This window comes from Pavona decussata, unplaced genomic scaffold (genome assembly GCF_977016875.1).
Source record: "Pavona decussata unplaced genomic scaffold, jaPavDecu1.1 SCAFFOLD_11, whole genome shotgun sequence".
In the NCBI taxonomy this organism is placed as follows: domain Eukaryota; kingdom Metazoa; phylum Cnidaria; class Anthozoa; order Scleractinia; family Agariciidae; genus Pavona; species Pavona decussata.
Window position 1 is genome coordinate 5,133,024 of NW_028145434.1, and position 11,200 is coordinate 5,144,223.

The 11,200-nt window shown below is 38.7% G+C and overlaps 1 long non-coding RNA gene across 1 annotated transcript; it reads left to right on the forward strand.

Annotated features, from left to right (window-relative positions):
* Positions 1-7,981: 7,981 nt before the first annotated feature.
* Positions 7,982-8,598, forward strand: LOC146488363 (uncharacterized). Its single transcript, XR_014866693.1, has 3 exons — positions 7,982-8,049; positions 8,251-8,316; positions 8,531-8,598. It is a non-coding gene; the product is annotated as an uncharacterized LOC146488363 (long non-coding RNA).
* The last annotated feature ends 2,602 nt before the right edge of the window (positions 8,599-11,200 follow it).

Genomic DNA, 11,200 nt, shown 5'->3' on the forward strand with positions numbered 1-11,200 from the left:
TTTTAAATTGACCTTCTTCAATGTTGTTTCGTATTTCAAATTATTCCAGCATAACGTTAACACGTCGTTATATGAAAATGATGTATTATTCATTAAAGACACAGGCATACATGAAAAAAGGAAATTCGACTGCTCCTATCGGGAGTCAAGCTAAGGCCTTCCCAGTACTTGTTCGGATACTCTACCGTGGGACTCGTGGGAGCTAAGGCCATTAAACTGTAGGCTCATGGGACAAACATTCTGCATACTGCTAGGATTGGAATGTCAATGTGTGACATATGGTGATATGTTAGCTCACGTCAACAACCACACCCCAACTTCCCTCATAGATCTCCAGTTTCTGAATGCCATTCAGGAAGAGTGTTCAAAGAAAACTTACCTCTTTCCTTATCTTCTCCTCGTTTCTCTGAAATCAAATCGGATAATACGTAAGCGAATGGTTAGCTACAATCGTGTCAGTCAGAATCTTTACCTCGGGCTCTGAGGGGTGCGGTTGAACTGTAGCCAAAGAGCGAAATTGTATAAAAATATTTGGTCCCCAGGAAAGTCCGTCTTAATCAATACATGTACGTATTGATCATTTTCTACTGTGATAATTATAAATGTTAAATTTTCATAGTTTACTATTAAATAATAAAAATGTGATTTTGATGACACAAGATCTTAAGTTAACAACTTCAAATACTTAACGAGTTCGACATATTCTCCAGAAGGTGAATAAGACCAAGACAAGTCGTGAAGCTACGACATCTACTAGAACTCGAAAAACCTACTATTTTGCTGGCCAAATCAGGGTTGTTGCGAGAGCCATTTGCCACATTTTCTCGGCAGTCACAAACGTCAAAACCACAATCCGTCGTCGCAGCCTTACTTCTTCGCCGTGAACTCTTTACTGTTTAAGCCGTCGAGTATTCCTTAGAGCTCCCTCTTTCGACTGACCACAACAGCCATAACATTTGGCAACAAAGGTTCGGCTCGATTTGGAGTCGGTGTAACTTGGAACGATTTGGTCAGCAGACGATCACAAAGTGAACAGCCCACAAACCGTACGCGAAAATGGCTGTCGTTCTTTGTTTTTATTCATGGTAAAAACTTCTTTCAATTTTTGTGCTTAAGAACGAGGTAGGATGGACTAATTTGAAAACGAACGATGCAATATTAAAATGGTAAACATTTTGGAATGAGTCCTATCGCCCTAGTGAATTGTACCTCACTAATAAACCTCATGGATTACGTAATCCAGGAGATAAATAAAACCCCAGTGACGTGGCCCATCTCTGAAGCATGCGTATGTTACGCTGCACGTGGTAACAAAGGAAACCCCCGGGGGTCCCAGAGCTCCCTTACACAACGAAAAAGTGACCCTTAACTTCCTTGTAAGAGTTCGATCTCTCAAACGCGCTATTTAGCTCTATTCTGTTATAAAGATTTGCGTGACTTCTGAATGTGAGGCTCGATATCGTGAAATATTCGCTTTAATGTCTGAGAAATCTCTGCGGCTTTCATATGAATGTGAATAACAAACGGCACGCGTAGGATTCATATTGGAAATGCTTTTGGTGGCAAAGTAAAATGTTGTAATCGACCTCGCAGTGTGGCATTCTTGAGATTCAATCCAACATCTATCCTGTTACGCAACCCACAGTGCCCTCTCGGAATTCACTACATACACGGCGTCTAGGACCCTGGCACAAAGTCAGTATGACGTCAAAAGGTAGGTTTCGCTCTGCCAATTTCGTTCCACCATATCACAAGAAAAGTTTTTGGTTAATACCTCATATGTTTTTGGAGTGTGCTGAGCACTGTTTATGCAGTGCTGATCAACGCAGAACATTCCAGTATGTATTTTACAAAATATGAGCCTCCAAAGTCGTTATTTCATTCATTTTTAGGTGCCATATCCCAATGGCTTTCATGAATATTCACTGACTGGCCAACATCGAGAGTAACATAGACAGTAGCTGCCGAGCATTTTGATTAGACTTGCCTGCTTAGGATTTCTTCTGCTGGTTTTCGTTGTCATGGTTGTAACATGTGTTTGTTGGAAACGGACGCAATCTTAGCAGACCCAGGGGAGTGCTTACACTATCACCTGCTATGTCAGATATATTGGAGAAGAATACCTGCCAGTACTCCACACTGATTATCCGACACATCAGTCAGGTAAGAAAGATGACTCAACACCCCAAAGGTACAACATAAGCACGCAAAGCGTGCATGACCTATGTTGAAGTTTTTGAGATTCACTTGGGACAAGGCTAGATGTAAACCGTAAAGGACAATGCTTACGGGGCTGGCAAAAAGTTGGAAACAAATTTTAACTTGGGCTACGAAAGATAAGCTGGAAGCCCTACAAAAAGGTTCCTGGGGACATTTAACACTACAGTCGGGGTAAAAACGTTGCTGAACTAGTTAATGGCCTACACGAATTACAACATTTTAACCAAAGAAGTGAAAATCCCTGTGATATCTCAACATTATCGTTAACGGTGATTTTAGTAGACAGAAGAAAGGCGCCTAGCTAGGATATCATGGTGATGGAGTCCACTATACATTTTTAATACCGTGGCGTTCCTTGCCACATACTGATTAGTAAGCACTGAGGTACTCACTACACTTTTCGTCTTGTCGTCTATAATGTTAATACTACATCTGGAGTCTGGCTTAGCAGCCTGCAGATCTGCACAACAAATGCTATTTCCTATTTCTCACCCTCGAAAATAGTATGGCAAATATTGCAAAGCTGGTTTTCACGATATCGTCAACTTCAATTGCCTCGGTAGTTCTGCCGCTAATGCAGCGAATGATTTATTCCGGAAATGATTTAAAGACTTGAGGACTTTTTTTACATTCTCTCGCAAACAGAAAAGGATTTCAATCGAAATTCGTGTATGAATAGGTTAGGAGAAGCCAGAGTTCTCAGTGGTGTAGAAGCTCATTCTAATTCTGCTGGTGAGTTTCGTTTACGGCATGTAGCAGCCAGATGTAGTCAGCATTTCTAGTCTACTGCTCTAGATTTGGCGTTGGCTGTTCAGAGAGAACAACTTTATCCACTGGATATATCGCTACCAGGCAATCGAAGCCCCATGTTACCCCACATTAAACAAACGAATTGTAAGCATAAGTAGGGGCTGTATGGAAATCGTTCCAAACAATGGCCCGATTTACATTAGAGACAGATAATCCATCTGGACGAATTATCCGTCTGGTCGTTTAATCCGTCAAGTTTAAATACGGGCGAACTATAAAACACAGTATTAGTTCGTCTCCTTGTTCGTCCAGTTTATACTAGACGGATCATGCAGGTCGCGAGAAACTGGCGCGAGGAAAAGGAATGGGTACAAGTCAAATCGTCGAGGTCAAAATGGCGGCAACGGCTCAGCTCGTGAAGCTTTTTTCGCGGTACTTCGTTTATGCGAACCCTTTTTGTATCCTACTGCTAAGAGACCACTGACGTTATGTAACGAGGTGTTGATTCTGGCATTAAAGTTCGTCAGTCCCTGTATTTATACACACAGACGGATTATCGGCCAAGAAGAACTATCTGCTTAATTCTTCTTGGCAGACGAACTAAGGTGGATAATCCGCCAGGACGGATAATCCGTCTGTTGCCCTTATTTATACACGGTCGGATTATCAGACGAACAAAAAATTCTTGCCCAAGTTCGTCCAGACGGATTATCCGTTTCTAGTATAAATCGGGCCAATGTGTTATTTGGAATTTATTTTATTCGCTCAATAGCGGCTTGATCACTGGATAAAAATATCCAGTCCTTCTGAAACCGGGCGCTGAAGGATTAAATTCCCGAACAGCTTAAAAATGCAGAAAGATCAGTGAAATGATCAAGCAAGCATGTCAAACTGCAAGTATTCATTTTAATTTCAGAAGAATCCCCGCAACCCTTCGACAAAAATCATTGGATTTCGGGGATTCTGCAACTATAGTAAATGTTGCAGCTTCTGTACCCGCTGCAGCAACTGTTGGTTTGTGTTGCCCATATAAATATGTACAGTCACAGACCAGTATAACTAAGTCACACATGGTCACCCATGGGAACACATTTTTTAGCTTCAGGGGACCAATTCGAATTGCTGTGTTTCGTGATCCAGTTTTCATATAAACAAACAGAAAAGGCAGGCAGTAGAAACGCCATCAAAGTTGAATCCTACGTATTACTACGCTGCATATGTTAGCAAAGGAAAGTCCTAGATTAAGCCAAGCGCGACGCAAAAATCCCTCACAACCCTAAAAGATCATGTTCAACTTCCTTGCATTTAAGATTTCGCTCTAGATTGTCATAACGTTTGCGTGACTTCTGAATATATCAGCCTCCATCTCATTAAATATTCGCTTTAATTCTGAAAACCCCCAGCATCGCCAAGTTTCTTGTTTGATAAGAATGTTAAAAACATAAAAGGCACGATTCCGATTGGAAATGCCTCTATTGGCAAAGCGAAACGTTGAAATCGACGTCGCAATATGGCATTCAACTCAGTGTAATATCAGCATTACTACACAATCCACCGTGTCCTCTCGGAAGCATCGTTCGATTCACTGCATGAACGGGCGTCCCTTCTTAGTCGACCGCTGGTGAGGAGACAGATGATGAAGACAGATAAAGCAGACAGTATGAAAGCGAAAGGTAGGTTTCTTCCTGGCAATACAGTTATTATTACCGGCAACACGCACTAGCTTTAATGCAATAAAACCCTCATATGCGGATGGAGTGTGACGATGCTTAGGTAGTAGTGATGAGAGAGCGAAGCATTCATTTTATTCACTGTTAGGAACACTGCCCCAGTGGTTTCGATTGAGTTTTATTAACTTGCCAATATCGAGAATAAAATAAATAGCGGACAATTCCTTTGCCCTCCATTTCACAGATCCTTCACATTTAGTAACCTGTCAACCTTCTAGTAAACAAAAACAAGGAGCATTAACTAGTTATTTATTTGGCACTCATTAAATGGGAAAGACTCAACACCAAAACAAAAGTAGTCAGCCGCATCTTGTTTTGCAACAGAACCAATCAAAAACAGAGATTATATTGAGCGAAGTACGTTAGCCAATCAAAACGAAGTGACGCTAAGAGGCATACGTGAGCTGAAAATTAACAATCGATGAAAGGTTTCCCAAGGAGGAACTGATCGCAAATCTATGGTACGTTTTGTGAATTTTAAGACTACTTTGTTTTTTTTTTTTGTTGTACATTTCGAGTCTATGTAACGAGAAAGTATTCTAAAAGTAATTCAGGTTGATTTCTTTATTTAAAAGGGGCCGATATTTAACTTAACGTACCATCGATCACTTACCACGAGGTTCGCTCTATTCAGCTTGACTGACGTGTTATCCGTTCCTTTTTGCAATCGTCACTAGCTTTTGTCTTCAATACCAACTGAAACGGATAGCTGGGAGTTCTTTTAAATTCCAGTTTAAGTTAAAAATTACACTACCACAGCCAAATCTTGGGTCGTGGAGATTGGTTCTCACACTATTAGTTTTAACACTTAAGACAACACATGCTGGTTATAAAGCAATAGAAAGCTCATATGTGCTTATGGAGTAGCAGGGAAGACTAAACATTCAGGTGTTTTACAAAATATGACTCTCGCGCGCGGCCATTTTTTATTTATTTATTTATTTATTTTTTTTATTTTTTTTTATTTTTAGGTGCTCTCTTGCAGTGGCCCTGCTGGACTTTTGGTCTGTTCTGGCCAACATCCAAAAATAAAAAAAAACCGGAACGCCGATTGCCCTCCATATTATACGCCTTCAACATTTGCCAGTTCGTCATTGTATGGTAAACAAAAAAATTAACAAATATGTCCATTTGACAGCCATTCCAGTCAATCACACTGAAATCCCTTAACTCAGCTCAACATCAATTGACTCAAGTTTCCTGTCTTCGGCAGAAGGAGCGTGAACATTACGTTACGAAATTGTTTCAAATGGGAAACGGACTATCAAGAAATTTGCCTTACTTCAGGCAAATACTTCCCGAAAGGAGCTACAAAATTCAGGGATTTGGAAAAGTAATGGCCGATATTAACCTACCGGGATCTTGCATACCTCCATCCTGCTTTTGATTGGTCCTCGTGAAGAATACACAAACACAAAAGAAGTCACAAACATGACATTACGTAAATGGGCCGTGACCCGTCAGTAAGAACCGTCGATACGATTCGTTCCCCGAAATACTTTTACTGGGACAGTCATCTAAAATCTAAGGTAAGTCTGGACATTCTTACGACTACTTTGCTTATGAAATGAGGCATTTTCGGTTACACATCTCCATTTATAGCCTACCTTAGCCCGAAAAGAGTTGAGCATAGATGTTTTTTCAATTCGTTAGCGGCGTAAACTTGCCAAAGAAGACTCTCGGTTAAGCCGCCATATCTCGCTCGAAAATGCTTTCCTATTCATTTCACTTGAGCTGTCTGTATTCGATAGATTATTACTTGAACACCTTGCAGTAAGCAATAACCCACAAATGGATAGCAAAATTTGGCGTGTCCAAGGCGCGCTTATACAAAGTTGAGTCTTAATTAATGCACTCAAGCGTGTAAATTCGATTCTTGTTGCTGATTACGTCAAAGGAATTCAAAGTTAGAGTCAAGTTGATTTGGGCACTGTCAGTAGATCCCGAAAACTCCAAATTTCCAAATACCATCAAATGTACAGCCAGAGGATTAAGAAAAATTATAGGGAACAAAAAAGAACAGGTAGTTTGCTATAAGAATAGGATTGCAAATGAAAGAAGACAACAGCTTATCAACTCTGGACATTAAAACTGGACAGATCAAGCCCAACAGGAAAAATGACTCTACAGATCGATTACAGAATAAGTATTTGGTAACAAAGTGTAGGATTGAAGTTATAAAATTTGATTTGGAAACACTCAGTAGGGGTTTCATTAAGATTTTGAACAGTTGGGAAGAACTGAGCTATTGCACCTGGGCAGTACAGTTTTAACTGTAATAATTAATTTTAAAAAATTAATTATTTTTTCTTCTACGACATAATGTAGTCAGTTTCATTGAGAGCATCATACGTTGCCATTTATCTCTGTGACCGCCATATTGGATTCTTGATCCTATCTTGGATGTTTTGATTTCCAGAAAATCACCTCAATTGAACCAAATTAGAGTGAAGCCCGGTTAATACGGACACCAATGTGACATGCCAAACTGTCCGTATTATTCGGCTATCTATATTATGCGGGCTCTCAGAATTAGTGGCACGGGTACATGTTTCATCGATGGTTAGGCTAAGTCAGCAGGAGGATGCATGTTTAGCGTCTTAACTTATAACTGAAGAAACCTTACGCTCATTCTTATAGTCTCGCACTAATATTAATGTTCTCTCAGTACTTCAACCGCAACTGACATCGTTATGATTTCAAATAGCGCGCGACTTTTTTAGTTTGAAGTTTAGTGAGAAGAGCTGAATATTGGACAATTTATACAGTGCGCAGAAAACCACTGTCCGTAAAGTGAGATTAAATTTGTGCGAGAGCGTATCACTCGGGTCCGTTGTCCGTATTAATCTGTGTCCATATTTAAGAGATAATACGTGAGCTTTTTGTTGCAAAAAGCACAACTGTCCTTAATATGAGGGTGACCGTATTGAGCGGGTGTGCGGAAAGCGGGGTTCCACTGGAACTGAATTTGACTGTTGCTGATTGCCACAGCAGACTTAAAAAAAACACTCGAAAATAGGTAGTATTCGGTAAGAAAAAGCTATATTTGGCCTACATAAAACCTTCTCGTGCCAAAGGAAGAAAGAAATTTAGACAATAAAAATATGTCGAACGAAAATACTAGCAGCCACTGAAAGCCTTGGTCCCGTAAAATAAAAGCTGGTAAAGAAATTTCCAGGAAAGGTGAAAGGGGATGGCATCCATACCCCCGCCCTTCCTTCCCGCCCCCTTATTTGCTATATCCAATGGTTAAATCTCAGTGTGAAATTTTTTGTTTTGCAGGATATTTCTAGGTTTTCTGTGAACCGCTAAGGGGAACATAAAAAAAGTGTTTTTGCAGCTTATCTCAGTAAGTAATTTGCATTATGCCTATAATAAACTCTGTTTGGAAAAATTATTACACAGTAGTTCTGAGTAAATCATTAAGTCCTCATACAAACTTCAAGTACTCGGTAATGGTGAGTTTTGTTTAATGTCCTACTCACATGGACGATAATGTTTACTTCAAGTCATTAAAATTAAATCGCATTGTGTAATTTCCCTGTCGCAGGATTGTTATTGTTTTCTGTTAAAACCTCGGAGGATCATGAAGAAGAGTTTCTGACAACTTTACTTGGTAAGTATTTTGCATTATGGCGATAGTAATTACGAATTCCTGTTTACCTAAAGCACGTTCAAGAGTAAATTTCATTGCCTTGAATCAGTATTTTTGTGTCCATAAATCCCCGTGTACTCGGTGGTGGTGGGCCGGTTCTTCAATACAATTTTGTATAGATGGTTTATATTAGGAGAATAAAACTAAACCTCATTATATAATTTTCCTGTCACAGGATTGTTACTGTTTTCTGAAAACGCGACTGAGAAACACGAAGAAGAGTTTTTTGGAAGCTAGCGTTGGTAAGTAATTCGTATTTAAATGAAATACAAATTAGTAATTTCTAACAAGTCTTGACCTCTTATGTTAAATAATCCGTGTATTCGTGCTGGTTTCGGCAAACCCAGTTAATGAGTACCAAAAGTGAAGCAATAAAAAAAAAAAAGTTGCAAAAGGCTTGCTATTCGTATCTTCATGATACCAAAGGCCTGTTGTTGTCGGTTCAGCCTCTAACTCCGTAGCGCTTATGCAAAGTCATTGTCCATGAGTATACAGGAAAGAAAAGCATCCAAATTTCAGTTTTCATTGTATACCTTAAATAACAAACGAACACTGTACTCTGGAATGGGCTGTCCTAAACTTTTATTATAGTGGTCATAGTTTAGCATTTCGTAACAAAGTACTGCTTAATCGCTTTGATCGGATTTTCACCCAACGATTCAACTAGACTAAAAAGGTAAAAGCCAGTTTACATGGCTCAAATATGGCTAAGATATGGATGCGTGAAATGAGTCATTGATTGTTGTAAGCCATGAGTCGAAATTGAAATGTCCAAAATTATGGTGAGTCGAATATTTTTTTCAAGTTGACCTATTTGCTTCAACCTAACTGTTGCCTGGTGAAGCCTCCACCAATGAAAAATACGCTGCTTTTGCTGGGAAGACAATTTTTGTAAAACAAAACTTCAGAAACTATCAGCCCCTTTCAGCCATTATTTCAACTAGTTTTGTTTTTTGATAACACGTCACTGATTCCGGAAAGCCCTCGGTAGCCATGTTCCTTTTCTCGGCATCGCACGTCATCGCGAGATGTCCAACAACGAGTGAAAGATCGGTCAGTCTCAGTCCCTGCAATTGTATTATTTTTAAAAGCTGTAATAGTTATAATCACTGTTTTTTTTTTTTGTCTCAATTCCATAAGACGTGTTAGTCTACGTTCTCCTTGGAATTGGGACTCAACACTGGAGATGGAAGGAAGGAGAACGGACAAGTGGGTTGAGATCATATGTTGGAAAATTCAAATCCAGAAAAATATTGACCAGGGCAAAATTACAGGAGGCTTACTTAGCTTATTTAGGGGAAACAAAAGTCGAAGTTTTATTCGGTAACTTTTGTTTCCATTGGATATTGTTTGTTTAATGAAAGTTATACATCAATTATGATTATATTTATCGTATTATATTCGTTGGCTTGTTTTTTTGTTTTTTTCCCTGTCATTTCATTTCAAAATCTTTTGTTGATATTCTACCGACTAAAAACTGCAGCTCGTGAATAAGGCAATTAATTTCTGCAACAAACCTGACAATTAACACTATCATCACCTTTCATAATTAATATGACTTTCCTTCAAGATTACAAATTAGAAATCGGATGCATATTCTCATCAAAAAATTAATCGAGAATAATTCTGAGATTATACACCCTCTCAGACCAATTCCATCACGTCTTAAAATGATCTTATGAAATAAACTTTGTTTAGATTTTCCTATTCCGATTCAGACTTTTCATTTCACAAGGTTTATGGCATTGTGTTCTCCGTTGGTTTCGGAGATCTGGGTCTATAGCAAAATTTGTAAGATTTCAAATTAGATTACAAGCTTTTCAGACAAATTTCGGAAACAGTTTCCAAAGAAACTTTCAGAACATATAATTATATAATTTCGCAAGGCTAACTGATTTTGCAGCTCAGATTTGTGGTGGTTTTACTGCTCAATGCTGTACACGACGATTCATCGAAAAGAACTTCTGGCAACTGATTATTAAAAAAAGCCTTTATTGGGGCATCCAACATTTTATTTCGGTAAATATCTCTTCGGATGGCCTCTATCACCTCAGAAATTCGGATTTGGTTCTTAGAAAATCTGCAGTTTTCCAGTTTTCGTCGGCAAAAAGCCAGCTCCCAATTTCGTTTTTTTTAAAATTGGTAAATCGATTTCGTCTCGTTTTCTAAGGAACAATTATGTCGTTAAAAATGCCAAAAATATCAGCTAGTACTTTCGTAAAACCAAAAACAGGTAGTAAATTAGTATTAGGGATAGAATAAATTGCCTTAGAGTGAAAAAAAAAATAATAAAATGGCTGGCAAGACCTGAAGAGAAGAACCCCTGACATAGCTTAGTAAAACTTGTAATTACGTATTTAGTGAGGTAAATAAATGCGGTAATCTGTAAGTTAACTGAGTAACTTATGTTGGCTTTGGCTCTTAAGTCCTCAAAGTTTTCTTTTCATTTTCCGTTCATCTTCCCTAATATTCGGTAATAATGAATCGGCTGTTTAATGCATAATCTGTTTTTATTGAATAGAATTGATACTTACAGCGTAATTTCCCTATTTCAGGACTGTTTTGATCATTTGTTAACGCTTGAGAGGGACACTAAGAAGCGGTTTGATAGCATACTTCGGTAAGCAATTTGTATTCTGGCGACAGAATTTATGTCCAATAGCCTATTCTTGGGAGTCTAATGACAGATTTTCTTAATCGTTCAAAAATAGAGGAAATAGCAGGAACCGGGGTACAAGCTATTAGTCTCTACACAGTTTACTTTTTCTAGTGAAGATTGTTAAAAAATAAATAAATAAATAAATAAATACGTATAGAGAAAAACTCACGAGCAAAGCGCAAACCA